The 13,141-nt window shown below is 45.3% G+C and overlaps 1 protein-coding gene across 1 annotated transcript in view; it reads left to right on the top strand.

Annotated features, from left to right (window-relative positions):
* LOC129816800 (collagen alpha-2(IV) chain-like) overlaps positions 1 to 13,141 on the top strand; it is a 132,314-nt gene that overhangs the window by 40,020 nt on the left and 79,153 nt on the right. The window lies entirely within an intron of this gene.

Genomic DNA, 13,141 nt, shown 5'->3' with positions numbered 1-13,141 from the left:
AGCCCACTGAGCCGTCCGCCAGACAGGAGCCGCTAGAGCCGTCCGCCAGACAGGAGCCGCTAGAGCCGCCCGTCAGACAGGATCTGCCGGAGCCGCCAACCAGACAGGATCTGCCAGAGCCGCCAACCAGACAGGAGCAGCCAGATCCGTCAGCCAGCCATAAGCAGCCAGATCCGTCAGCTAGCCATGAGCAGCCAGATCCGTCAGCTAGCCATGAGCAGCCAGATCAGTCAGCTAGCCATGAGCAGCCAGATCCGTCAGCTAGCCATGAGCAGCCAGATCCGTCAGCTAGCCATGAGCAGCCAGATCCGTCAGCTAGCCATGAGCAGCCAGATCCGTCAGCTAGCCATGAGCAGCCAGATCCGTCAGCTAGCCATGAGCAGCCAGATCCGTCAGCTAGCCATGAGCAGCCAGATCCGTCAGCCAGCCATGAGCAGCCAGATCCGTCAGCCAGCCATGAGCAGCCAGATCCGTCAGCCAGCCATGAGCAGCCAGATCTGTCAGCCAGCCATGGGCCGTCCCTCAGTCCGGAGCTGCAGTCCCTCAGTCCGGAGCTGCAGTCCCTCAGTCCGGAGCTGCCATTCATCAGTCCGGAGCTGCCCCTTACCCTGGTGCTGCCCCTTACCCTGGTGCTGCCCCTTACCCTGGTGCTGCCCCTTACCCTGGTGCTGCCCCTTACCCTGGTACTGCCCCTTACCCTGGTACTGCCCCTGATCCTGGTACTGCCCCTTACCCTGGTACTGGACCTTAGTCCGGAGCTGTCCCTTAGTCCGGAACTGCCCCTTAATACAATGGGGTTAATGTGGAGGGGGGTCGTTTGGAGGAAGCCTAGGAGGTGGTTAGGTACTGTGGTGACGTGGGGACCGCGACCAGAGCCGGAGCCGCCACCGTGGAGGGAAGCCCACCCAGACCCTCCCCTAGACTGTGTATGGTGCGCCCGGAGTTCGCGCCTCAAGGGGGGGGTTATGTCACGCCCTGGCCTTAGTATTCTTTGTTTTCTTTATTATTTTAGTTAGGTCAGGGTGTGACATGGGGAATGTTTATGTTTTGTTGGTGTTGGGTGTTTATATGGTAAAGGGGTTATGGGGTGTAGTATATGGTTTTGTGTTGAGTGTAGATGTCTAGCGTTGTCTATGTTGGTTAGTTATCTAGGAGAGTCTATGGTTGCCTGAATGAGTTCCCAATTAGAGACAGCTGATTTCGGTTGTCTCTGATTGGGAGCCTTATTTAGGGTAGCCTTAGGCTCTCATTGGTTGTGGGTAATTGTCTATGTTAAACGTTTGTAGCCTGTGTGTGCACGACGTTAGTAGCTTCACGGTCGTTTTCTTGTTTTGTATAGTGTGTCAGTGTTTTGTTTCGTTTCTTGCCTTCTTCATAATAAAAGGAAGATGGCTTATTTTCCAACTGCTGCGTTTTGGTCCGTTAATCCGCCACACGATCGTGACACATCTGGGGAGGGGCCAGCTGAGTATAAGACTGTATCTGCATATAAATGGATGAGAGAGCTTACTACTGCCTGAGCTATGTTGTTGATGTAAATTGAGAAGAGCGTGGGGCCTAGGATCGAGCCGTGGGTTACTCCCTTGGTGACAGGCAGTGGTTGAGACAGCAGATGTTCTGACTTTATACACTGCACTATTTGAGAGAGGTAGTTAGCAAAGAGGTGAGAGAGACAGAAACAGAGACAGGGAAAAAGTGACAGAGGCTGAGAGAAAAAAAAGAGAGAGAGACTCAGTCATAACATGCCACTATCTGCAACATATGGGTCATTAAATGTAAGACATACTTGTGTGTGTATTTGCGTATGTGTATTCCCGTGCCACATCCAAGAGAAGCAATATAAGATATAACGTCTGTAGACAAACACAATATACCACCTTGTTTCTTCCTCTACAGTTCTGTCCCTCTAAAAGATTACTGGCACTTCTCATAGTAACATTGGCCTTTTGGTTAGGCCCTACTGGCAATTTGTGAGGTACTGCTTGAGTCTGTGTGGTTTTTAATTCCAATCTTTGACATTCAAGAGGATGATGTAACTTTCTTCTAACTCTGACCCATGGAACTAACCTCATCTGATTGACCTGAATGTTTGGTTCACAGTCATTGACTGACTGACACAAGCCCAGTCTCTGTTGGAGTGTACTGATTTTACCAATGAATTGGTCATGGCTGGTAAGCAGTACTGAACTAGGACATCAACATGTGGGTCACATTCCTATTTTCATTTAAGAGATTTAATTTGTCTCCTTCAGCCAGACACAGAAATCGCTGAACATCAATTAAGTGAAAGAAACATCACTCCCATTGATTCCTGCATTATTGTTCACATACCCAGATCACATAGCCAGATCACATACCCAGATCACATACCCAGCTCTATTTTCATGTCATCTGACCATAGTATCGGTTCCAATCCAAGTTCCAATGCTGTTTAGCAAACTTAAGGCATTTACATTTGTTGGATGACATGAAAATATAGCTCTTCGACTCCGCACACCAGTAGAGGGTTTGGCGTCGAAATAAGGATGAATAAGCAGAAAAGAACCCCATACCTACTGTAAAATATGATGGTGGATCTTTGATGTTATGGGCTATATTTTGCTTCCACTGGCCCCTTTTAAAGTCATGCTTTTCTACATCTATTAGTGTGAGGTACCGCAGCTGCCGTGGTATACCCTGGCCATATTTAGACACGCACACACACACACACACACACACACACACACACAGGGTCAGTCACATTCCATCTCATAAAGCATGCATTGAGTGGACGGATGGAGTCTCTTCCTCCCCCATACTCCTCTTCTCTCTGAATCAAACATTCCTTCCCATCTTCACCGCCTACACACACACACACACAGTCAAAAGGTCAACTAAAAGGAGAGACTGGGTCTGAAGTCCTAATGAAGGGAGAGCAAGCTGCTTTGGGAGAACAACACAACCTCCAAGTGAATTAAATGCCAATGAATTATATTGCGTATAGACTAATAGTGCTGGTTTCAGTTCAGTAGAAAGTGTATTATGACTCTTGTAGAGTTGATCTGAAGGTTGATGGCCCATTAAAACTTTCTCCATCGCTTTGGGAGCATTTAACCATGACAACAACCTGTTCAGCCCCTTGCGGGCCCCCATTCTTCTGGGCCAGGTTCAGGGATTCAAAGTCAAAGTTCAGTACTCCACAAAGCATGAGCAACTACAGTCGCCAAACGGTCTGACCATGAGGTGCACGGGCGACCAATGCTGTACCGCTCATGGTCATGTTTCCTGTGGTTTAAAGTCAGGAGATTCAGTTACCGTCAACACCAAAGGCACTTAGACTGAGATTGGTGTACTTAGAGAAGCTATATTTTACCTGCGTCTGACCTCTGATGTATATCCTCTATATTGTACTGATATTAGAATACCAATAGTTATTAGTGAAGCAGTATTTTACTGTTATTTGCTCTAGTGTTTCCTTTGAACACAGTGTCAGTGGTGATCAGACGATCACAGATTAAACAGGGATCCTGACCTCCCGTCCTCTCTGATCTGTGATCTGGGTTCATCCGATCTCCTGGAGCTACGGGGAGTCACAAAGAGAACAGTATTTGTGCTCCACTTCACCGTTTCATGTGTGTAAGATGAGAAGCCATCTTTGAAGAAATATCGGTCATATCCTTCACTTCAGGTTGATTGATCTTGATGACTGTTTTGACATGGCGGTCATGATCTGTGAATATACGTAACTACCACTTTGTGAGACTTACGGTAGAAGTTAACTACTGATACAGGGTCGCCCTCGTGGTATAGCTAGGATGTGAGGTATTTTCCTTGATCTGTGGTTAAGGACACCTTTCACCTTGAGCCATCCTAAAAAAGGCACAGAGCACCACACATAACATACCCCTATTTAGAAAAAGGTAAAGTACAGGTGGAAACAGGAGATTCAATTAGTTAATTAGAAATGCCGTCATTGTCCTCTCCCCAAAGTCCAGCTGTCATTCCCTAAATGAAAAAGCTATCTTTATGTTTCCTCTCCATATGTCTCTATCTGAAGTCTATAAGTGTGGGACAGATTAATGACCTGATACGGATTACAAAATGTCACAGGAAATGATGTGCCCTGCATATGTGCACAGCTGTGCGTCGGCAGGGTTAGGGTATGGGCCGGAGACGTACGTACGTATGTCCTCATTGATCCAACGAGGACCTCATCATCGGGGGTCAGAGGTCTGGTTCTCTCTGAGGTGCTGTAAACCTCCCATGATGCTTTGGGACAGCGTGGGCTGTACAGTGGAACACTGTTCCTCACTGGGGGTTCAGTAGCGGCTCATGGGTAAAATCACTGGGGAAGCCAAGCCAGGCAAAAAAGACATATTACAACCTATGTGTTGTGATAATTACATTGTTTGCGCTATAACCTATTAGTTCATATGCCTTGCCACCGTGATATACTGTAGGCCTAAGGCTGAGACAACCAGAAGGCACAGTGGCATAATAATTTCAACCACACCTGTGTTTCATCACAAAACCTGTCCAGAGAAGTCCACAAAGCATTTTGAATGTACTGTAACAAACAGTTACATGGCCTACAGCATGGTCAAGCAAGTTAATGTTTCCAACATTTCCTGACTAGTAAACAACCATTTATTTAGAACCACAGAAAGTTACCGCAAGTCGAAAAGAAAACAGGAGCTGCCTCCACTATTCCAGCACCATTTCAACTTCAACATTATTTTTTTAAATTATTATTATTTATTTATTTTACCCCCTTTTTCTCCCCAATTTTCGTGGTATCCAATCGCTAGTAATTACTATCTTGTCTCATCGCTACAACTCCCGTACGGGCTCGGGAGAGACGAAGGTCGAAAGCCATGCGTCCTCCGAAGCACAACCCAACCAAGCCGCACTGCTTCTTAACACAGCGCGCCTCCAACCCGGAAGCCAGCCACCAATGTGTCGGAGGAAACACCGTGCACCTGGCCCCCTTGGTTAGCGCGCACTGCGCCCGCCCCGCCATAGGAGTCGCTGGAGCGCGATGAGACAAGGATATCCCTACCGGCCAAACCCTCCCTAACCCGGGCGACGCTAGGCCAATTGTGCATCGCCCCACGGACCTCCCGGTCGCGGCCGGCTGCGACAGAGCCTGGGCGCGAACCCAGAGACTCTGGTGGCGCAGCTAGCCCTGCGATGCAGTGCCCTAGACCCCTGCGCCACCCGGGATCAACTTCAACATTTCAACATCATCAAATCAGCAATGCTTAGTTTAATACAGAGACAACTAAAAGATACCAAAAACAATTTAGTCTAATCAACGTAAGCAAAATACAGTATGACGTAGCTGTCCATGGTACTGATTTTTTTTGTGTGTGTGTGTGTGTGTGTTTGTTTGTGCATGCAAGTAGAAAAAACATGTTTACTACATATAGAGAAACGCCAATGGCATCTTTCATGTTGATGAAACGGTCTATCATTCTGTCATATAGTACACGCTTTAAGTTTTTGTTGTCGAGAGTTTTTACTCTCTAGCTTAACTTCCTTTCATGGGCTATGATGCACCAGGCTAGCTAGTTAACGTTAGGCTACTACATCTATCTATATATTGAACTTCCATCCGCTCAGGCCAGAGGCACAATGCATGAATTTATGGTTATATCATAATCGGTGTTGTAGTCATTGGCCAGTACAGAGAATTAAGTAAAGCCAAGTCCAAATCCCTATCTCCATCCATGGCTAATTTAGGAAAGGGAACATTTTAGCTAGCTAGCCACTGGAGGACAACGACACAAGATGCAATTATTCAAGTATACATTTTTCTGTAAATTACTTTATTCTTTTGATGTGATGTGATTGGTGTGAGGCCAAATCTACACTGGCTTCCCTTGACACTTTTTTATGGTGCACCAGGACCGCTGATTGGCTATTATGTTATATATTTTTTTATCAAGGGAGGCCAAAAGCTCACTGGCTTCATTTGCATTCAATGCTGAGGGCGGCAACAATATAATACTCTTTTTGGCCAGACAGCATCAGAGAGATGGGCTACACACACTGGAAAGGAGGGGCGCTGTTTTGCTTGCTCGGATGCTTTCTCCGATGAGATACATTTAGCCTTTTGCAAATTGAAGGAAAATTATAAAACACAGCAAGAGGAAAGATACATAATTTTATACTGAACAGAAATATAAACGCAACATTTAAAGTGTTGGTCCCATTTTTCGTGAGCTGAAATAAAAGATCCCAGAAATTTTCCATATCCGCAAAAAGCGTATTTCTCAAAAATGTGGTGCACTCATTTGTCTACATCTCTGTTAGTGAGCATATCTCCTTCGCCAAGATAATCCATCCAGCTGACAGGTGTGGCATATCAAGAAGCTGATTAAACGGCATGATCAGCACCTTGTGCTGAGGACAATAAAAGGCCACTCTAAAATGTGCAGTTTTGTCACACAACACAATGCCACAGATGTCTCAAGTTTTTAGGGAGCGTGCAATTGTAACGCTGAATACATGAATGTCCACCAGAGCTGTTGCCAGAGAATTTAATGTTAATATATCTACCAAAAGCCGCCTCCAACGTCGTTTTAGAGAATTTGGAAGTACGTCCAACCGGCCTCAAAATCGCAGACCACGTGTAACCATGCCAGCCCAGGACCTCCACGTCCGGCTTCTTCACCTGTTGGAACGTCTGAGATCAGCCATCCGGACAGCTGAAGAAACTGTGGGCTTGCACAACCAAAGAATTTCTGCACAAACGGTCAGAAACCGTCTCAGGGAAGATCATCTGTGTGCTCGTCGTCCTTACCAGGGTCTAGACCTGATTGCAGTTCGTGGTCGTAATCGACTTCAGTGGGCAAATGCTGGCCACTGGCACGCTGCAGATGAATCCCGGTTTCAACTGTACCGGGCAGGTGGCAGACAGCGTGTATTACGTTGTGTGGGCGAGCAGTTTGCTGATGTCAATGTTGTGAACAGAGTGCCCTATGGTGACGGTGTGGTTATGGTATGAGCAGGCATAAGCTTCGGCCAACAAACACAGTTGCATTTTATAGATGGAATTTGAATGCACAGAGATAACGTGACGAGATCCTGAGGCCCATTCATCCGCCAGCATGATAATGCACGGCCCCATGTCGCAAGGATCTCTACACAATTACTGGAAGCTGAAAATGTCTCATGACCTGCATACTCACCAGACATGTCACCCATTGAGCATGTTTGGGATGCTCTGGATCGACATGTACAACAGCGTTTTCGAGTTCCCGCAAATATCCAGCAACTTCACACCTTTAAAAAAATATATATTTGAACCTTTTTTACCTTTATTTAACTAGGCAAGAACAAATTCTTATTTTCAATGACGGCCTAGGAACAGTGCCCCGTACTGCCTGTTCAGGGGCAGAACAACAGATTTGTACCTTGTCAACTCAGAGATTTGAACTTGCAACCTTCCGATTACTAGTCCAATGCTAGGCTACCCTGCTACCCACATCTATTGAAGAGGAGTGGGACAACATTCCACAGGCCACAATCAACAGCCTGATCAACTCTATGCGAAGGAAATGTGTTGTGCTGCATGAGGCAAATGTTGGTCACACCAGATACTGACTGGTTTTCTGATCCAAGCCTCTATCTTTTTTAAGGTATCTGTGACCAGCAGATGCATATCAGTGTACCCAGTTGACAAATCCATAGATTAGGGCATAATGAATGTATTTCAATTGACTTATTTCCTTATATGACTGTAATTCAGTGACATTGCTGAAATTGTTGCATGTTGCGTTTATATTTTTGTTCAGTGTATATGTATTTTTTCTTGTTACATTTTTTGGGGAAGCCTGGCTTTCCTTGGAATCCATCAGTAGACTCCACTATCGGGGTTGGAACTGAAAACAAAACAAGTAATGAATAGATAAATCTGACATTCCCACAGTAGAATAGTTTATCCATTTACCTAGTCGGCTGGTTGTTGTATGTTCTATGCGAGATAAATATTCCTCTTGAGGCACATTCAAGTTATGAATGCCATATGGAGGGAAACATACATTCAAGTCATTGCACAACAATTCTTGCAATCACGGGGAAAGAGCAGTTTTAACGAGTACTTTTGGGTGTCAAGGAAAATGTATGGAGTAAAAAGTAAAAGTAGTCAAAAATATAAATAGTCAAGTAAAGTAAAGATACCCCAAAAAAGTACTTAAGTAGTACTTTAAAGTATTTTTACTTAAGTACTTTACACCACCTGTTTCAGGGAAAGATAGACTGTACAGGAAACAAAGCCATTGACTTTGCTCGTAACGCTTATCTGGGTGAGTTACGATGTGCACCACTTCCGCAACTAGACAGACGTGTTATCCAAGAAGTCGTAGGCATATCCCAGAAAATAAATACATCACAGTTTGACAGTGTGTGTGTACGAGCGTGCATGTGTGTGATGTTTGTCTAATTTATCCCAGACTCTCTTTTTTTGTCTCATTCCCATGTAAGACAGCATGTCTGACTGTTTGTTTATTGTCGTGGTCAATGTTGTCTGGAATATTCTGGATTCAGAAATATGGGAACGTTCTCCATTTTCTTTTCTTTTGCTGTTTCGTCACGGTCAGGCTCTTTAGACTTTTAGATATCGCCCTGGTCAAAACATAGTCCCATAGAGTGCTGGATTTAAGTGCCACTGACCTGCCGTTCACATGGTTCCAATTTTCATGCATGGGTTCTGATCAGACAGCCCACGGAGAGTAGATGGTTGTGACCATGAAGGGGCTCGCAGACCACGGAGTCTAGCCAGTTTTGAGCATGAAACATGAAAAATAATTAACATTGGACAGTCACAGAGACAACTACAAAAGTTAAGTTTCAAACAGAAACAGATTATACAGTTTCTCTTATTGGAGTCCCTTTGGTGCTTGTCATGTTGGGTTTCCAAGAAACAAACAGGATAGGCACTGAAACTATAGCTCAGCCATTCACTATAGCAGTCCCAGACTGTCCAATTCATTCAGAATAGGGGAGAAGACGGATCCGATCCCGTCTCAATTCATCATGTCAATTTTTATACGAGAGTTACTGTACATTAACATAGGAGGTCTGAAGTTTTCTGTTTTACACTCCACAGACATAGAGTCATACAGATTACCATTGCGTCCTCCATATTGGATCTTCGTGTGAGGCAGTTTTTCTGAAGCTTTCCTATGTTACCCTGGCTGTCCTGCACACTGCAGTAGTGTTGAGTTTGGTTCCATTGTTCATTTGGTCACTGACGAGACTGGGATTTGGTCCTCTGGCCCAATGGCCTTAGGTGTCAGATAAATGGTAATTATCCAAATGCTTGTCCCTGAGCCAAAGCCTCAGCTGGTGTGTTGTGTACGTGGGTGGTCTGGTCTGATCAACTGTTCAGGGACAACATTCTAGGAGGACGTCTGGCTTCAAGTCTGGGAACGCTGGTTCTGGACAGCTGGGAACGCTGGTTCTGGACAGCTGCGAACGCTGGTTCTGGACAGCTGCGAACGCTGGTTCTGGACAGCTGCAGTGTATGCTGGCCTTTGTCCCAACAAAGGTAGCTGAAGTAAAAGTGTTAGTGCTGGGCTATGACAAAAGCCTCCACACTCGGTACTTCCTCTAGGACCAGGAGTCAGGAAGTGAGGATTGAGAGAACAAATTCAGAGGAAATTAAATACCTGTGTGGTTTGTGTCTTGTGAACTAATTAATTCAATTGACCTTTGACCTCCTTTGGTTGACCCAGTTGCAAGTCTATGAAATGAATAAATCACATCTTCATTTGATGTGAATATCAAATCAAATCAAATTTATTTATATAGCCCTTCGTACATCAGCTGATATCTCAAAGAATAGTTGTCAACTAACTCGATTAACCATTGACTTCATGGACAGGACCATGTTATAAGCCTCCAAGCCGCTCCTAAGCCGACCTCAATCCCCCATTCTCCACCCAATGAAACCCCTGGCCTCTCCTTGAGAAGCCTCATGCGCTCGCTATGCTATGAAGGATGTTAAGGTAATTAGTGTAGCGCCTGGAAAAGATGATGTCGGAAAGTGCAGGTTGTTGTGATGGTGGTGGGTTGGGGCAGGATGTACTGTAACACAATATCATTGTCTTCAGCTGAAATAATCATCAACTATTTTAGGCCAAACAGCAAACCCAAATGGATTCCACAGACACGTTATGTTTTTGTCCTTTTTTGGAGGTGGAACGTCTTTGTCCTTTGTGTCTGTCCGGAGGTGATGTATCCTATTGTGTGGCTTGTGGGTTTCCAGTCCACTGTCCAGGCGATTCACGCAATGCCTCTGTGATGTCACATCTCAGCAAGGGTCCATTCCAACAGTCTGACGTGGCTTCCTCTCCTTATCCTCTGCTGCACCTGTACTGGTGCGAGAATGCAGGTTGGATGGAAGCAAAATGGAGGATGCTGGTTGACTACCAGATACGCTTTCACCTGTCCAGTCCTGTAATGTCTGTGCAGATTAAGGAAAGGTTGCCAAGTAGTGAAAGCCAGTTCAGGTTGTTTTGATCTTTAAACGCAGGTGGAATATAGATTTGAATGACACTGTCTCAAGTCAAGTCTTTGGTGTAGGCCTACCATTCAGCAATTATTCAGTCTGGGCTATTCCTTCCCACACTATGGCTCTACTGCAGCTCTATGGTCTGCTAAAGACAGGTTTCCTTTAGATTCACAGACCCTCAGATAGATACAGCCAGTTAGAGAGGAAATTGAGCCCCATGCATTCCATAGGGGACGAGAACAAGGTCCTTTGTGTTGTGGCAGATAGGGGCTCATGAAAGAACTTCGTCTGCATGGTGAAAGACTCTCTTTGTGAGCCCGGGGAGGGTCTCAATGTGCTCTTTGTCAGATCTGTGTCTAACATGTTGTTTCGCAGTAATGAGGGACAATTCTTAACAGTCCAGATCCGCCACTTTGTGTTGCTGAGGACATAGTGACTGTTTTGACCGTTTTGGGAGTTTTTTGAAAGGGCGGTTGAGGGATTGAGGCTGACGATTGCTGTCTAAGCAGGCCCTGGTGTAACTGTGTAGGTGGGGGGTGTAGGAGGACACAGTCCAATGACGTCAGAAGATAAACCAGCCTTAGAGACTCCTTGCATGGTCCACTATGGACTCAATGGGCAGATTGGATTATGCTGAGCTGCGGGTCATCAGTCTATGGCCCTTGACATTAACGGGAAAAGCGGTGCGGGAGGAACGCCCTTCTCAAATCGAACAGTAACCTGCGCCACTCGGTCATGTTTTCAACAAGGCAGCATGGTGCATCGTCCAGAAACATACATCTCTTTTCCATTAAATACATTACTTTCGGAAAGCATTCAGACACCTTGACTTTTTCCACATTTTTGTTACGTTATAGCCTTACTCAAATTTTTTTTTTTTTTTTTAAATATCCTGAGCAATCTACACACAATACCCCATAATGACGAAGCAAAAACAGGTTTTTCAACATTTTTGCAAATGTGTTTAAAAAAAACAAACAGAAATACCTTATTTACATAAGTATTCAGACCCTTTGCTATGAAACTCCAAATTGAGCTCAGGTGCATCCTGTTTCCATTGATCATCCTTGAGATGTTTCTACAACTTGATTGGTAAATTCAATTGATTTGACATGATTTGGAAATGCACACACCTGTCTATATAAGGTACCACAGTTGACAGTGCATTTCAGAGCAAAAACCAAGCCTTGGGGTCGACGGTATTGCCCGTAGAGCTCCAAGACAGGATTGCATCATGGCACAGATCTGGGGAAGGGTACCAAAAAATGTCTGCTGCATTGAAGTCCCCAAGAACCCAGTGGCCTCCATCATTCTTAAATGGAAGATGTTTGGAACCGCCAAGACTCTTCCTAGAGCTGGCCGCCCGGCCAAACTGAGCAATCGGTGGAGAAGGGCCTTGGTAAGGGAGGTGACCAAGAACCTGATGGTCAGTCTGACAGAGCTCTAGAGTTCCTCTGTGGAGATGGGAGAACCTTCGAGAAGGACAACCATCTTTACAGCACTCCACCAATCAGGCCTTTATGGTTGAGTGGCCAGACGGAAGCCACTCCTCAGTAAAAGGCACACGACAGTCCGCTTGGAGCTTGCCAATGGGCACCTAAAGACTCTCAGACCATGAGAAACAAGATCCTCTGGTCTGATTAAACCAAGATTGAACTCTTTGGCCTGAATGCCAAGCGTCACGTCTGGAGAAAACCTGGCAACATCCCTACGGTGAAGCATGTTGGTGGCAGCATCATGCTGTGGGGATGTTTTTCAGTAACAGGGAGTGGGAGATTAGTCAGGATCGAGGCAAAGATGAACGGAGCAAATTACAGAGAGATCCTTAATGAAAACCTGCTCCAGAGCGCTCAGGATTGGGGCGAAGGTTCACCTTCCAACAGGACAACGACCCTAAGTACACAGTCAAGACAACGCAGGAGTGGCTTCGGGACAAGTCTCTGAATGTCCTTGAGTGGCCCAGCCAGAGCCCGGACTTGAACCCGATCGAACATCTCTGGAGAGACGTGAAAATAGCTGTGCAGCGACACTCCCCATCCAACCTGACTAAGCTTGAGAGGATCTGCAGAGGAAAATGGGAGAAACTCCCCAAATGCAGGTGTGCCAAGCTTGCAGCGTTATACCCAAGAAGACTTGATGCTGTAATCCCTGCCAAAGGCGCTTCAACAAAGTACTGAGTAAAGGGTCTGAATACTTATGTAAATGTGATATTTCAGTTTTTAATACAAAAATACTAAAAACCTGTTTTTGCTTTGTATTGTGTGTAAATGGATGAGGGAATAAACGATTTAATCCATTTTAGAATAAGGCTGTAACGTAACAAAATGTGGGAAAGTTAAGGGGTCTGAATACTTTCCTGTATGTCTATGGTGTATGTACTATGTAGGGTCCTGAGCTGAGCCATAAGGGAGAATAGGCATCTACCACCCCACTACCACAATCAGATTAGTGGGGGATGGGGCAATGTAGCCCGTGTTTTTTTGTCCCCCCACTTTGTTCTGAAATAACCATCACCCACTAATTAACTTTTTTTTTAACAGATTCATTGTTTTGAGCTAGTAATGTAAAAATATTACCCACCATAGGCTACGGGACTTCTATCTTTGATCGTGTCATGTGACATGTCCACACTGACCTCTGGTC

This window comes from Salvelinus fontinalis, chromosome 19 (assembly GCF_029448725.1).
Source record: "Salvelinus fontinalis isolate EN_2023a chromosome 19, ASM2944872v1, whole genome shotgun sequence".
Classification (NCBI taxonomy): Eukaryota; Metazoa; Chordata; class Actinopteri; order Salmoniformes; family Salmonidae; genus Salvelinus; species Salvelinus fontinalis.
This window is presented reverse-complemented; position numbering and strand designations above follow the sequence as displayed.